We start from the raw sequence: 17628 nt of genomic DNA, 5'->3' as shown, positions 1-17628 counted from the left end.
CTTCGTTCTGGGAAAAACGGTAAAAATGGGAAAAACAATTGAAACAGGGTTTTCGAACGTTTGCCTGGCCTGGCTTCGGTTGACGCTTCGCTCGGTTCCCTCGTCGTCGTCGTCGTCGTCGGTCGGACGTGTGCATATGGAATTGATTCTAAATTATTGAACCAAAGGAGGAGGCGCTCGTTCGAAAGTCGTTTGATGATGGTTCGATTGGAGCTTACTCTCCACTTTAAGAAGGATACGACCCGTACCCAAAACCCAACCAACGTGCGCCCGCCCGAGGATACGCAATTTGTTTAATAAGTCCCTTGAAGATCGTTCGGCAGTGTCGATTGTCGGGCACTTGTGGAGGTGAATTATTTACTGTGAATTTCGGGAATGTTTACCGAACGCAACAGGGATCGCCTGTGATGGGAATTTAATGTCGGAGAAAGTTCGATGGTTTGCACAGCCCGTTCCGATTCAAGTGAAAGTTAATCGGATCAAACCAAAGCTAATTCTTCGATTCAATCGAACGAACATCATCTGGCTTATTTAAAATCACGAAAAACACATATTTTAGCACGGGAATTTACAATTATCCTGAACACCCACCAGCGAACGCAACCCTTTTTTTACCCGGGACGGGCCTGCGTTGTATATTTCAATTATTTTTACAGATCATAAATTAACTTAATGGTGGTCTCACGTCTTCCGGGGTAGAGGCAAAAGCCTCGAAATTGCCACTGTCAGAGCCAGCTTACCGGTGCTTATTCCCGTGCTTGCCGGCCGTACTTTTTATTACTGAAACTTGTTTTCACTTCAAAGATTTGCCCCGCTTACCGCCGCGCCGGTGCGGGAGGAGGGGTTTTTCTTCATTTGCGTACCTCAATAAAAATTTTTGTTCGTTTTTTTATCACACTATGGTACATGGATAAAAAGTAAAACAGTAAATTGTTTCATTTTGTCGCACAATTTGCATTAAAATGGGGTTTAATTCGGGCCGGGAAATGACCCGTCCTGTTTTATGACGTTCAATAAAAATCGATACCATTGCGTTGCGTTGCGTTGCGTTGTTGAAACGCAGTCCGAACTGAACTGAAATCGAACTTGACACGGCGTGAATAGAATTCCCGCGTCAGGCAGTCCGCACTGGAATGTCAGATTGCAGGTTTGATTTTTCTTGGGATTATTTTTTCATCGAAAGCGGAAATAAATGTGCTGGGAAATTTTCAAAAAAAAAAATGCTGCTGGTTATAATCTGTTTGTTTGAATGCCAATGCTGGCATACATAATGTTCGCATTAGTTGGTTGAACCTTGGCCCGATGACGATTGGCAGTAATTATTATTTTTTTTATATGAAATTGTGAAGGATTTGTACAGATTTAAACGTAAATTCCATTGCCAATACATTTATAAATACATATTAAGCATCCTGTCCTGCAATTCAGTTCGATTGAATGATTTCCGGGAAAATTAATAACGTTGCAATTTCTATAATAATTATTATCGAAATGAACGAGCGTAAAGTTTCGCACAACCTCAACTGTTTAACGGTGCAAGCCAAAGGTTTTGCAGCAATTAATGGACGAGTTATCACTTGAATGCGCTACGCCATCTTTTCCATGTACGCTAAGCTGGATTATTGTAAATCATTTACTACAAAACTTCAAGGTTGCTCTCGTTAAATGCTTTGGCAAAAGATCAGGCTAGAGCTCATTTCTAGTAGCATTAAAAAGCGATAACGCTTCCAACTGTAAGATGCCAAACAGGAATCTACGTTATTGTATTGAAGGGGGAGTCCCATTCCAAGACCATCCCATTTCGAAGGACTCTGGGATGAAATCGGCAAAAAACGCCGTGGCTATATTACTGGCAACCAAGACAAAATTCAAATAGAAAGAAGCGTGTCTGAATTCACGTCCACTCAGGCAGCTTAGCTTCCAGATTTCGATGACTTGGAAGTGCTCACTCTTGGGCATTTTCTAATTAATCACCCTCTGACAGCCATCTCAAAGTCGAGCCTCAAAAGCGTTCCCCCCCTGAATTGCTTAGATTGATAGCAACGTGCTTAGGAATATGTCCGTCGAATATGGTATGGCGCTGGAAAGAACAATATCCACCACTTCTCAAATGGAGTTTTAATCCATTAATTATTTTTTAATTAATCTGGTTACTTAGAAGGAAAATAATCCTTCCAATGCTCGCAGTGTATCATAACATAAGGTCCATGAAAATCAACGGCGTGGTCACTGAAGTAGGTTAAACTGTCAAAAATTTTCTACAATTTGAAGTGTGCCATTTGAAGGTCACCAATATGGAGCCGATAGTGACACTGATTGCAAGCAAAAAGCGTCCCAAACGCACTTTCGGTATGATGCTAAAAAACCCGATTTAATCCACCTAGTGGTGAAAGGAACCTTTGTTATACCATCTTATATGTCATTTGACATAGGCATTTTCAGTTAAAATATTATATTTGATTTGTATTTGAATTTGTAATTTTCATAAAACTGACAGAGTCAAATTATATACGCATCACTTTGAACTAAATTCTTATATAAACTGTTTCTTAGGCCCAGCCGTTCTCAAGTTATTCAGTTGTGAAATCTCAAAATTATCTATTGGAGTCAACACATACAAAGTATCCGATAACCGTGTAATCGACTTTCACGGATTTGAACCAAATTTTGTCAGATTGTTCATTTTAGGTCAGAAAGCAAAAATCTTAGATTTGGTGCCGATTGATACCTCCATAAGTGGTATGATTAGTGGTAGTACCTCCTTTTTAAAAAAGACCCGTTTTGTCAAACCTTTTTATGTTTTACTTACAGATAAACCTGGAAATCTCGACCAACATGTCAAAAGGTCCAATGTGTAAATGAGAGATTCTCTTTGCGTTTCTTCTCTTATGCTTATTACGGCGGCATAAATAGATTTCAACCCAATTATTCTAAAGGATAAGCTTTCCAATAACACCAGTAACCGTTTCATGCAAAATAGACGCATTCAAGTGCATTTATGCCGCCGTAATAACCGTAAGGGACGAGTCGCAAAGAGACCTTTTGGAATGCTGCTCGTCAAATATTAGGTTTAGAAAGAAACTATTTTCACATTCAAATTCCAATTCCAATCGAAAATAGTCGAGTAAAAACTGGCTTTTTGCGCTTAGCGTTTTGAGCTGGAAATGATCATTAAGAAATCGACACGTCTTCGGAATTTAATTCAACTGTTTGTTAACGCTGTGCTAGTTATCATCCATATGCATCCTAGCGATAAACAATTTTCAGAGTGTATTTTAAGCTATAAATTACTTTATAGAATATAGGAAAGCAATGAAAACATCGTATACCGAATTTTTGAGCAGATCTGATTTTAAAGTGGCTGTTAGCTTCGGGGTACAATGCTAGCCTAACAAGCCAGTCATTGTATTTTCGAATCTCGACTGATCGGTGTCGCTACAGAGTTAATAGGATCTTTGCCCTAGCCCCGTAATTTTCCTGTACTCTAATAACCGGCTGCGAAGTCTGTCGATAAAGAAGGGTCAAGTTCTGAAGGACGTTTACACCCATGGCTTTGCTTTGCTTGATTTTAAAGTGGTTTCTTCAAACAAATCATTAAATTTCGCAACCATTAAGAGACAGATAGTTACTTTATGCAGCAAAGTTGCTTATTTTAGTGTTCTAGAATTTTTGTGAAGACGCTATTTTTTTGGACGCATGAAAAAAACAAAAATTTGTGTCACCCTATTAGGTGGATTCACGGTCACCCTAAAAGTGTAAGAAAATGTGCTATATTTTATTAATTAACTGCTGCAAAGAAACATCCGTTGAAAAATTACACATTTTTACTATATTATTCTGTTTTAAATGTTTAGTCCAATTAAAGGTATGGTCATTAAGGTTTTCTTGAATAAATTTCATCAATCATTTTTAAATATCTTTTGACCAGTAGAACCAATCCTTATGAAATTTGGTAAATACATTTGCAGTGTTAAGACCTCTCGTTTAATACTAAAACAATTGAAACTAGATAAATTATCGTGGTTAAAAGCGCTATAAAGTATTGTAAATTTTAACGTGTAATTTCAATTACTCTTAACTTTCAAACTAAAAGTCCAATCAAAAAACCATTCAATAGTGATCTATCCGGCTATATTACCTTTCAAATGAGACTAATAGCGCATAAATCGGCTTGGCCATCTCTGAGAAACAGGCGATAATTATTACCTTGTCAAAACACGTTTTTAAGCATAACTTTTATACTACTTATTTGTTTTCATAAAAACTTCCTGAAAATTTTTATAATTTAGCAAGAGCTTTCATTTGGTACTAAGATCATTGAAATCGGTTGTGTGGTTCCAGAGAAAACCGTGTCACGTAGTTTTCACATTTTTGCTTATAACTTTTAAACGAAACATCGGACCACGAAGCAATTCAATAGTGATATACTAGGCAATAATACCTTTCAAATGAGACTAATAACGCATAAATCGGTTCAGCCATATCCGAGAAACAGGCGATAGAAAATGAGCTGCACACACACACATACACACACACACACACATACACACACACATACACACACACAGACATTGCTCAGTTCGTAGAGCTCTATCGATTGTAATATGTGATTCGGCCCTCCGGGCCTCGGATCAGTTTCGTGTTTTTCGACCAATTTCTAAACCTTTGTTATATACTATAACAAAGGTAAAAAGCTCTTCCGCTGAATCAGTCTCTTCCGAAATGAGGCATTGTCGTCATCCCTACTAGTACGGTTGTTACAAAGTTGTTGTGGTAACCGAAATATGACTAATTTCAGTCGTAATCCAGTTGCTTCAACTAAATATACCTAATGTGTGCTATTTGGGATTATTCGCCTATCCTGGGATACCTAGGAAAACAAAAAGACTATCTTCTCATAAAGTATCCATAAAAGCAAATGATACCTAGAAAATTAGAGGGGCTGTGGAAATCCCAAGTAAACTCCACCGAGTTTTAAGAACCCACAGCAACACCAAAGGCTGTTAGAGATCGTAGCACTGACCCCGTACTGTCCTGTATTCTAACAGCTGGTAGCGAAGTCTGTCGTATAAAAACAAAAGGTCAAATTTCGATAACAGAATTAGCACCCAGGCTTTGCTTTTTACACCAAAGATCTTACCTGTTCCTTCTTTTCGATTCTAGATTCAACCAGATTCTGAAATTCTGTATCACTCAGATATTGAGAACCTGCTTTTCAGCATTAAATAATATGAATATCGCTAACTGATCGAAAATTTTAAATCAAATTTAGTAAGTTACAATTCAGACTGAGGCCGTTACAGGAAACCTTTGTTGGCGAATACCAGTGCGGTTTTCGAGAGGGACGCTCCACGAAGGACCAAATGTTCACCTTGCGACAGATCCTCGATAAATTCCGGGAATTTAACTTGCAGACTCACCATCTGTTTATAGACTTCAAGGCGGCGTACGATTTAGTTAAACGAAACGAGCTGTGGCAGATTATGCTTGAACATGGTTTTCCAACAAAACTGATTAGGCTGATACTTGCTACCCTTGATGGTTCAAAATCAAGCGTCAGGATAGCGGGTGAGATATCGGACTCGTTTTTGACGTTAGATGGTTTGAAGCAAGGTGACGGACTATCGAACTTGCTCTTCAACATTACATTGGAAGGTGCTATTCAAAGGGCCGGCGTGCAGAGAAGCGGTACCATCATCACGAAATCTCATATGCTCCTAGGGTTCGCGGACGACATCGATATCATCGGTGTTAACCGTAGAGCTGTGGAAGAAGCGTACACGCATCTTAAGGAGGAAGCTGCGAGGATAGGACTTATCATAAATTCTACCAAAACAAAGTATATGGTGGCTGGTAGAGAGCGTGGTAGCCCTTCGGGTGTTGGAACTGCGGTGGTGATAGATGGAGATACTTTTGAAGTGGTCGACGAATTTGTTGACCTTGGTACGTTAGAAACATGTGACAACGATGTGAGCCGTGAAGTAAAAAGGCGGATAGCGGCTGCCAACAGGGCCTTCTACGGATTACGTAGCCAGCTGAGGTTCCGTAGCCTACAACTCCGTACAAAACTCGCGCTCTATAAGACGCTAATTCTTATAGAGGCAGGCTACAGTGGGCTGGCCACGTAGCAAGGATGCCGGATGAGAGACCAGCGAAAACAATATTAAGCAGAGAACCTGACAGAGGCCGACGACTTCGAGGCAGACCCCGTACCCATTGGATGAGCGCTGTTGACGAGAATGCTAGAACAGCGGGTGTTAGGGGCGACTGAAGAGTGGCAGCCCAAGACCGAGTAATGTGGAGACGGCTCCTGAATTCGGCATGGATTCGATAAGCGGATTGTCGCCGAAAAAGGAAAGGAAAAGGAAAGGAAGGTAAGTCCTTCGCACTCGCTGCTCGCATTTAGTTTTGGTATCAACGGGTATTTGGTATTCGACAACGGCTCTACACTGGGTAATTTTCAAGATTTGGTAGGAGGAGAAGCGACCGGAGGAATAGATGGAAGAAGCGATTTGTCCCATCTATAAAAATGGTGATCGGCACGACTGCTACAACTATGGCGGCAAAACGTTGCTAAACAGTGCCTACAAAGTACGCTGCCAGATCCTGTTACGCCGGTTATCACTAATAGCACAAGGTTTCGCAAAGAATTATCAGGCTGGTTTCATGGGGATTTCCGTCACTACGGACCAAAATTTCACCATCCGACAGATCTTGTGGAATATCGGGAGTTCAACGTGCTCAAGCATCACATCTTCATTGAATTCAAAGCAGCATACGATACAGTCGATCGAGGCCAGCTATGGTAGCTATGGAGAACGGTTTTCCAGATAAACAGACGCGACTGATCAGAGTTACATTGGATCGAGTGATGTGTTTCGTGAGCATCTCGGGGACACTCTCGTGTCCCTTTAAAACGCGGCGAGGTTGAGACAATACGCTGGCTTATCCTGCATGTTGTTCAACATCACTCTTGAGGGGGTGATCCAACGAGAAGCACGATTTTCATCAAGGGTAGACAACTCCTATGCTTTGCAGATGACTTGGTATCATAGCCCCAGGAACTTTGCGACAACGCAGGCAATACCAGACTTAAAGCGGAGTCCAGGAGGATTGGGATAAAAATAAAGGTGTCGCAGACCGAGAGCTCCCAGGCAGCAGGTCTCATAGCCAATGTAGCGAAAACTAAGTCTATGGTAGTGAACACTGACAATTCCACCAACTTCCCAGTAGCGGGACAACAAGTTGAGCAGGTAGACGCCTTTCAATATCTTGGTAGCCAAACAACGCCCGATGGTGGTACCAAGACTGATATAGCCACACGGATCAGGAAGGCCAGGGGTGCCTTTGCAGGTCTGCGAAACATTTGGCGCTCAAACCAGATCACTCTACGTACGAAAGCCCGAATCTTTAATTCAACCGTGAAATCCGTACTGCTGTATGCCTGCGAAACGTGGTGCGTCTCAGCGGAGACAACGCAAAAACTGCAGGTATTCATTAACCGGTGCCTGCGATACATTATTCGTGCCTGGTGGCTTGATAATTGGATATCCAATGAGGAACTCCATCGTCGGTGTCATCAGCGGCCGATAGCCACAGAAATTCGTGAACGTAGGTGGCAGTGGATCGGACACACCTTGAGGAAAGGAGCGAACGAGGTTTGCAGAGAAGCACTCGACTGGAATCCACAAGGACAGCGTAGAAGAGGCAGACACAGAGGCTCATGGTAACGGAGCTTAGCCAACGACATCCGGGCTGTAGACGAGAACCTGTCCTGGCGACAGGTAAAAGCTATGGCGGGTAACCGTCAGCAGTGGAGATCTCTGATTTCATCCCTTTGTTCTGCCGGACCGGCGGACATGGACACATAAGTAAGTAAGTAAGTAAGTGTCGCAGACTAGAATCATGAAAGGAAGAGGCGGACATAAACGGACAACGGCGAATTAGCAGTGGTAGATAAATTCGTGTTTTTGGGATTGCTGGTGACCGCGGACAACAACATTAGCAAGGTGATCCAGTGGCGCCTTCAAGCGGAAAATCGGGCCAACTTTGCCCTTCGCAAAACGCTACGCCTGCGATCAAAAACGCATACGAAGCCGTACGAAGAGATTAATGTACAAAACTATTATCAGACCGGTATATCATCATGAATTTGTAGCTGGGACACTGCTCACGGAGGACATACACGCCCTTACCGTGTTCGAGCGGTCAGTTCTGCAGACGATATTTAACGGAGAACAAAATGAAAGCATGGAGTGGCGGAGCTACAGGCACTGCTTGAAAAGATCTACTGGCGAAGGTCGGTAGGCTACGGTGGGCCGGACACGTCGTACGACAGTGCGACGAAAACAGTTCTCTTCAACAACCCCACCGGCACCAGGAACAAAGAAGCTCAATGTGCAAGATGGTTCGACCAAGTCGAAAATGGTTTGCGACTTCTGAGACGACTGGGAAACTGCCGACGAGTGGCCCAAAATCGGAGTTATTTTGTATCCTAGTTATTTGCGTTTTTTTTATTATTTTACTATTTACGTTTTATTTGTTTTTTTTCCGTTTTTTTTAATTCGTTTTGGTGCCATGTTTGTATTATACATATTTACCCTATTTTTATTTAACTTTATTTTGATTTTTTGGTTGCCTATCTCTGGGTCGCTATCATTATTTGTTGTGCAATTCTTGTAGCTTGTATCAATTACATGCTATTTCTGTGTAATCTTTGTATTATTTTTATTTTTACATGATATTTATATGCCGTTTTCGTCAGTTTCCTTCATTTCCGCATTATATTTCTATGCTGTATTTCACATTTTTGTTTTATTTTTTACATTTTGTTTAATTTTTGTAGCATTTTAGCGTCATTTTTGTATATCTTCTGTTTCACTTTGCTTTCCTTGCTGTGGTATTATTTTAGATACTTTTGTATCTTCTTTGTATACTACTTGTCACACTTGTGTTAGTTATACCATTTTTCGTTATTTAAGAGTTTTTTTTTTCTGCTTCCCCTTTTCCTCACTTTTATGCTATTTTTTGTTATTTTTGTCATTTTAAAATCATTTTAAATTTTTGTGCCATTTTTGCATTATGTTCGTATGATATTTGCATTATCGCAGATCGCCCAGCTCGGATAAAAAAGAGCGGTAAACAACGTTTTACACATAGCTTCAATGACCCTCCCTTATCTCATTCTTCCACTCTTTCTCCTCCACGCCTGGTCCTGTTCTGTTTGGGTGCTATCAACATTTTTGATTCATTTCTTTATTCTACCTTCTCTTCCTTTTATTCTGACAGATCTTGCGGAATCACAGCACGCCGGCTCTATGCTGCTGACCACATGCCAAATTTGGTTTGAAGTTCGGTGATAATTTAAGGCCCTGAACTCTGCAACGGCTGAGATTTGACCATACGCGTAGAAGATTTTTTCGTTAGAGGGTGTGGTCCTCTATCACCCCCTGAAATATTTGCACTAACAAGAAAACATCACTATCGGTCACAGGCTTAGAGCTTAACCATATACACCATAGTGTAGTCCTATCGATTCAGATCATCACTGCACTGCTCGTATAGGTGTAGTCTATGGAATTTTTTTGAGAAAACTTAACTTGAAATTTGTATGGGAATGTGACCCAATGGAGGCGCATGGTACATGAATATCCTATATACACCCTCAAGTAACAGAACAAAAAAAATTATATTGATTGAAAGAGGATGATTTTACTATGCAACAAGCGATTCTAAAATCACTTTTTGTCCACCTGGAAGTGTTATTAAACTTTTCTCCTCGTTACGCTACATTTTCTATGTTATTTTATAACGCACTTTACGTTAAACAGGACTCTGCAGTATGAAAATGAGACTGCACAGAACTGTGACCAAATTGCGACATACTGAAGTCACTGTCGTAAGAAAGAGAAAGAGCAACAAAAGCAATTGGTATTAGGGTAAATATTACAGATTTGGCTGTCAGGCACAATATCAATTGAAATAATTTCTGTCTTAAAGCATTAGTTGTATTTGTAATAAATCGGAACTTATCACCGCAATTTAAACTAGGAAGCTCACGTTTTACAACACCTTTGTATCCCGATATTCGAGCACATCATTGAACCAGTAGTGTAGCTCACAATGACAATGTCTCAAAAAGCAAAAATTCGTACAAGATTCTTTTTCCTCAACCACGACGAATTTCCTTTCATTTACTACCTACTTATTCTACGGATACCATGTCGAGGCGTTTCCTAACGGATGCAATCCACCGACCAGAGAGCTTTTTATAAGTTAAATCATGAAATTTCGATTGCCAAACTTGACAGGATGGGACGTGGCGGTACCCTACTGCTCTGGCTGAAGTCCTATTTGGCTGATCGGTATATGGATGTTAAAATTGGAAGATCAGTATCCAGCGAGCTTATTGTTACATCCAGTATTCCACAAGGCTCATATTCGTGCTATACTTCAACGATGTAAACCTTCCACTACGAGGACTCAGGTTCCACTACGAGAACTCAGGCTGATGATCTTAAGATCTATCTCGCGGTCAATAAAGTAGAAGACGCCGTTTTCCAAAAACGAAACGAAAATAGAGTGGTGCTCAACATTAGCAAGTGTTCAGTTGTGTCGTTCTCCAGGAAAAAACGGCATCCTTTTCAACTATCATCTAGGGTCCAGTCGGCGAACTGATTAAAAGAGAGTCCTATCTCAAGGACTTGGGAGTTCTCCTTGACTCACAGCTCACTTACAAGCAGCACATCAGCTAAAGCATCGTTGCTAAAGCATCCTGTAGTCTTGGCCTAATCATGAGAACTACGAAAAGCTTCAACGATATGCATTGCTTGAAGAATTCGTATACGCGCTTGTCCATTCGACGCTGGAATATAGCTCGGCGGTCTGGAATCTCCATTATTTCAACGGCGTTGATCGGTTAGATAAAATACAACGCAAATTCATTCGATTCTCCCTCCGTCGCCTGCCATGGAAGCACCCGCTCCAGTTTTCAAGATACGAAGCGTCACTGATGCTAATTGGACTGGACACCCTACCAACTTATGGCTTTTCAACCATATTAGCCTACGAGCTTAACCAAGATTTGTTTGTAGCAGAATGTTCCTCTTAGTACCGTTACGAAAGAAAAAATATACAGCAAATAGGGTCATCGTCGGAAAAACAACGAGTTTTCAGCCAAGTATCAGCTGGGTTCGACTGTCACCTAACTTGTAGGACTATTCGTGGGAACATCGAAAACCGTTCATAGCAATGGGCTTATCTTGACAAATAATTTATACAACACAAACGAACTTTGTTTCTTGCTGCTTTATACAACATGATATGTAACAAAGAAAAGATAAAGAAGAAAGCTTTATTCGGTTATCTAGCAGCAAACGTATTGTAAACATTGTTGAAAGTTTGCCAACAGAGTAGTTTGCCCCAATTATGGCACAGTATCTACTTAAATAGAGAGAAAAATCCATCCTGTATCGTAAACGAATAACTTGGAACGCAATTAACAAATTATTAGTAAAAGACAAGTTTATTAACACTTCCAGGTGGACAAAAAGTAATTTTAGAAACGCTTATTGCATAGAAAAATCATGCTTTTTCAATCAGTATAATTTTCTTTTTGTTCTGTTACTTGAGGGTGTATGTAGGATGTTCATGTATCATGCGCCTCCATTGAGTCACATTCCCATACAAATTTCAAGTTAAGTTTTCTCAAAAAAGTTCCATAGACTACACCTATACGAGCAGTGCAGTGATGATCTGGATCGGCAGGACTACACTGTGGTGTTTATGGTTAAGCTCTAAGCCTGTGACCGATAGTGATGTTTCCTTGTAAGCTATCTAGCACGCTGTAAATGATGAACTTCAGCCATATGTCTAGTTCGTCAACAATCGATTGAACTTGCGCCGCTATGATTATCGTTAGCGATGTATGTATTTCACAAACCGACAGAGCCACCACTGCCAGCCATCGGAATGTCTTCAAGATGCTTCAGCCAAGAATTACTATGTAGCTAAAGGAAAAGGAACATCAAGCACAAGCATGATACTGAAGACCCACTTTTTACCGGCCATATCAGCACGTGCGTAACGTTTTAATGAATTGTTTAATTTAATCGACAGATATATCTGGGAATGCAGCTACGTTTCGATTTTATCACAGTCGATAAAATATGTAATTACAAAATCTCATCTTTCTCATTTTTTCCCAAACCATTAAGTTTAATTTACATGTATTCTTAATGCAAATCACAATTGTATTAATTTGTGCGAAATTTCAAAATTACTGAAATTAAAAGATGAAATTCTGTAACTTGTACAAATATTTATTTTAATTTAATGAACAATTTCATTCGATTCTAACAAATTTCTTTTCATTTCACTCCTCAAACTTACTTTCTTCGCCCTTACTCTTAGGTTTCATTTTTTTTTGCTGCCAAAATCTATCTTGACGGTTCACTCCTTTCATCAGAAGATCAATCATAAGACCGTGTGTCATCCCGCATGTTTGACTTCCACCCCCATTGGCAAAAGGTTCAGCACCGAGCCGTCGTCGACAGCCTAGTACAGTTAGTTACAGAAGAAACAGGCAAAAAGAGACGCTGCTGTTTCGAAAGAAAACGTCGTAAAGAATGACAATCTTGCACGCGTTTTAATCCTTGTAATCGTCCCCCCCGCCCCTGTTTCGCTCACCCACCCCATTCCTTGGCACGTTCTTTCGTTTCACCGGTAGGTCTAGGTAGGTACCTTCCATTCCGGGTAAGTGCCTATCATTTCAGTGACGTTACGGTAAAGTAAACAAAAATTTCACACTCTCAGCTGCTCGAGTAAACGTCGTGTTTTCGTTCTCCTCAGGGAAAGGCCTTTTTCACCAGCCATACCAAAGACAGCCCGAGCAGCTTGATTGGTGAGGTGGGGTGTAAATAAATTCGAAATATTTATTCAATATCTTCGTTTTTCCTACGCCTGGATGGAGTTCCTGCCGGACGAGGTGTGGAGGGAGTTTTGCCTTGGAAGACGAAGGCAATAACACGTAAACTATCTCCTCCGGAACGTACTAGCAGCCAGAGCCAGTGTTGTATTTCAACAATTCAAAGCTACGAATGATCATGCTCGGATGTGTGACGGTACATGTTACAGGACCGCCGCTGCTGTATGTGTGCGCCCGGCAAGTTTGCGGTGCACGAGATTGAAGTTCCTTTCCGACACCCGAATGATGAAGAATCAGCTCTTTCCGAGTAATATGACGTGCCTCCTTGAGAATCCAACAAGAAACCCGTCGGTAGGTAGGCAGGCAGGCAGCGAGGGCGAAAGGAAAGGTCTGTGTGAACACAATAAATTTCAAGAATTCTCCCAACTATTCCGCACTTGGTCTGGTACTTTCCCCATCATTCTGGCATGAATTGAGTCGTATCGGTTCTGGGTCTGCTGCTGGTGCTGCTTTGGCTCGCATTTTAGCTCCGAACGAACGAACAAAGCTTCCAAACTCCATCGCAAGGCGACACACGAAGTGGAAGCAAAAGATCAGGCAATTTATTTAATATATCGACATGAGTATTTGACACTTCATAAGTGAGGTTCTCCTCCTCGTAGTCGTCGGCGTCGTCATCACCGTCACGTCGTCGGTCGTGGTCCTCGTTGCCTGACCGGTACGGTAGTGAGTGGCAATTGGGTCCATACTAGCCGGCTAGCTAGCTAGCTGGCTAGGTTAGGTTGGACGGCGGAGATCGGATCCTGACACGTGTTCAAATATTTTGATGATTGAGACCGATTGAACCGGTTGTTGGTTGCCAGTCGGCTGCCAGTTCGTTCTTGTACGTTCATTGGTTCGTTCGTTCATGTAAGCCAACGTTCGTGTTCCTGTCCCAGCGCGGAACTGGAACGAATGGTTCCGGCGATATCTTCGGAATCTCGCAATGATAAATTATTTACTGGCAGCAGATTCATATTGGTTGGAAATGCCGTATAAAGCTGCTGTAAAGAACTCTAACTTTATTGGATACATTCCTCTGTGTTCTATGATTTTTGTTTCGATTACTAGCCTAAAAAGTTGAAAAACATGTATTAAGAAAATTTGCCGGTGAAGTGAACAGAAGCGGCAAAATAAAAATATAAAGTTGAAATACATATATCTTAAGATGTATTCATTCCTAATAGTAAGCTATCAAATTAACTTTAAGGTCGGTGGTATAAAATGGCTCTGTTTTGCTGTCCTTTTATTGTCTTTTCTGCATCTATTTATAGACTATTTGTCGTTTTGTATTGTTTTCTTTTTGGCAATTTTTTTTGGCTTTTTTTGACATTTTTTCGGCCTCTTTTCATTATATTTTTGTCGTCTTTCGTCTTGCTTTATCGTCCTTTTGTCTACTTGTCTTCACTTCTTCGTTATACTTCAGTTATCTTTTCCTATGTTTACATCACCTTTTTGTTGTTTGTTTGCTGTGTTTTAGTTGTTCTTTCATCGTCTTTTCATCGCCTTACCGTTGTCTACTTGTCATATTCTCGTTGCCATTTTGGCACCTTATTGCCGTCTTTTTGTCATCTCTTTGTCTTATTATAGTTATCTTTTCATGATTCATTGTATCCATTCGTTCCATTGTATTCTGTTTTTGGTATTTTTGGTCGCTTGTTTCCGGCTACTTCTTTCCGTTGTTTTGTTGCTATTTTGGCATTTTTCATCGTCATTTTTCCGCCTTTTCATCGCATTTCCGCATCGCATCGCGCTGTCCCGTTTGTTTGTTGTTCTTTCGTTGTCTTTCTATCGTATATTATTATTATTTTTTGTTAGACTATAGTCACTTTAACAGCTTATGTCATTCATGACTTCTGCGGGGCACGGATTTGAACCCGGGTCCTCGGCGTGAGAGTCGTGAATGCTAACCACTACGCCGGGACTGACTCCTAGAAATCATATTAGGAACGGTCAAAAAGTGGGAAGAAATCGAAACGAAAATGTTTTGCCTTTTTGCCGTACTCGAGCTAGGAAAATATCAGTATTACTGCAAATTACCCAACAAACACCGAAGCTGAATTAAAATGCTACTGATTTGGTCACAGCTGATATAACTCTGAATACAGGTGGTAGACGCTGAATAAATTGAAGTAAAGGCCTCTGTATTCTATAAGTGATTAAGCAGCCAACGAATGCGCTGTAAATCAGCTGCTTCACCTAATAGAGTCACAAGCAGATTAGGCGCATCTTCAACCTCTCCACAACCCGTCAATATTCTCAATAATTGTGCTATACTAGCTGAATAAACGATTTGTCATTTTAATAAACAACCCTCTCACGAACCATTTGTGCGCTGATTAAATATTTTAGCAGCCATTATTATTCAGCCATAGCTGAATATGCATCGAATAAAATTTATGTCAACAATTCTACAATACTTATTCAACCGAAATTGGAGAAGTTATACAACCGATTTCGTTTGAGGCAGAAAAAACACTTGTTAAGCAATTATATCGCCCTTTTTATAATCTCTGTGCGCCTCGTTTCCAGCTTTGCGCAATTCGGTTATTTAAAAACGCGCAAAAGCCTCTATTAAGCTCCATTGCAGCTTCGAAAGCAGCTATTAGCAGGTCCGAAGCTTGATAAAATCACTAAATGTACATGTTTAAGAGCTGAACAAAGGTTTTTATTTCTAAAACTGAACCATAGTTCAGCCACAGGTAGAATAAATTCAGCTATAAAAGCGTTTGATTAGCCTGAAATTGTTACTTGGGTAGCTGCTTTCAAAGCTGCAATGGAGCTTAATAGAGACTTTTGCGTGTTTTGAAATAACCAATTTACGCAATGCTGTCAATTCTATTTTTATAACAAGAAATAGTTTTGCAATGCTTTTTCAGTCGCTTAATCAACGTCTTATCAACCTTTAAGCAGCCAAAAAATGATCTATTTTTAAATTTAAAAAAGAATAGAATGCGTCATATTTATTTTGCTATGGCGTCGTATGCTATATTTTAAATTTCGAATAATTTGAATTCGTACATGCAAGCTAATTAAAAATGCAAGTCTTTCGGGAATTGAACCGTCATCTTCTGAAATTAAAAATTTCAGAATTTCAATTGAATTTTGCTATTTATATTTATTGGTGACATGCAGGCTTCATCAGTGTCTGTTTTCGAAAAATCTTGTACACTGGATCGCCTTAAAACAACCCGTAAACATCAAGAGCAATTGCTGTTTACGAGTTGGTTTAAGGAGATCCAAGCTGCATAAAGTAAGCACTCAAATGGTGTTTGACCAAGCGATGTTTAAGCTGCTTTAAGTTTATCCAAACCCGCTTTCCTTCAAAGCTGATAAACAAGTTTAATAGCGGATTTTTCTGCTAAACAATCCGCTTCTAAACAGCCATAAACATAAAACCATTTTACGTTTACTTAAAGGCGTTAAAGTGGCTTTATAAACCAACTAGCTGACCCGACAAACTTCGTATTGCCACAAATTAACCTGTGTTGTACATAAATCATGAATCTCGGATGATCTTTGTCACAATCTCGAGTTTTGCAAGCCGCCCAGTGGGCGGCGCTTCCGACGGCGGGTCACCGGCAACATTCGCGACCGTCTCGTCCTGAATGATCTAGTGTTACTATAGATAGTTTTTGTGGTCTTGTATTGACTAATGTTTTATGGAAGAGTCTCGAATTTCTCGAGTTCGATTAGTTTTTGAGTTTCGCAAAAATTTCTGTTTTATTTGTATGAGAGTCCATATCCCCCTACCACAGGGGTGAGAGGTCTCTAACTATCGTAAAATAAATTCAAGACTCCAAAATCTCCCACCTGCCAAATTTGGTTCCATTTGCTTGATTAGTTCTCGAGATAAGAGGAAATTTGCATTTCATTTGTATGGAAGCCCACCCTCTTAACGGGGAGATGGGTCATAACTCGCTTTCTAAAGAAGAGAGGGGTCTCAATTCACCATAGAAAAACATCTTGCGTCCAAAACCACTTACATGTCAAATTTGGTTCCATTTGCTTGATTAGTTCTAGAGTTATGAGGAAATTTGTATTTCGTTTGTATGAGAGCCCCCCCTCTTAAAAAGCTAAGGGGTCCTAATTCATCATAGAAAAAATGGTTGCCTCCAAAAACACCCACATGCCAAATATGGTTCCATTTGCTTGATTAGTTCTCGAATTATGAGGAAATTTGTATTTCATTTGTGTAGAAGCCCCCCCTCCCAAAGTGGGTAGGGGTCCCAATTCATCATAGAAAAAAATTTTGTCACCAAAAACACCCACGTGCCAAATTTGGTTCCATTTGCTTGATTAGTTCTCGAGTTATGAGGAAATTTGTATTTCGTTTGTATAGGAGCCCCCCCTCTTAAAGTTGGGAGGGGTCCTAATTCACCATAGAAAATATTCTTGCCTTCGAAAACTTTCACATGCCAAATTTGGTTTCATTTGCTTGATTAGCTCTCGAGTTATGAGGAAATTTGTATTTCATTTGTATAGGAGCCCCCCCTCCTAAAGTGAGGAGGGGTCCCAGTTCATCATAGAAAAAAATTTTTGTCTCCAAAAACATCCACGTGTCAAATTTGGTTCCATTTGCTTGATTAATTCTCGAGTTATGAGGAAATTTGTATTTCGTTTGTATAGGAGCCCCCCTGTTAAAGTAGGGAGGGGTTCTAATT

The 17628-nt window shown here is 40.4% G+C and overlaps 1 protein-coding gene across 3 annotated transcripts in view; it reads right to left on the bottom strand.

The window, feature by feature from the left end:
* The window catches only part of LOC128738022 (RNA-binding protein Musashi homolog Rbp6), a 1503411-nt gene that overhangs the window by 779867 nt on the left and 705916 nt on the right, over window positions 1-17628 (bottom strand). The window lies entirely within an intron of this gene.

This window comes from Sabethes cyaneus, chromosome 2, assembly GCF_943734655.1.
Source record: "Sabethes cyaneus chromosome 2, idSabCyanKW18_F2, whole genome shotgun sequence".
In the NCBI taxonomy this organism is placed as follows: Eukaryota; Metazoa; Arthropoda; class Insecta; order Diptera; family Culicidae; genus Sabethes; species Sabethes cyaneus.
The sequence above is the reverse complement of the archived record's forward strand: the minus strand, read 5'-3'. Positions and strand labels throughout refer to the sequence as shown.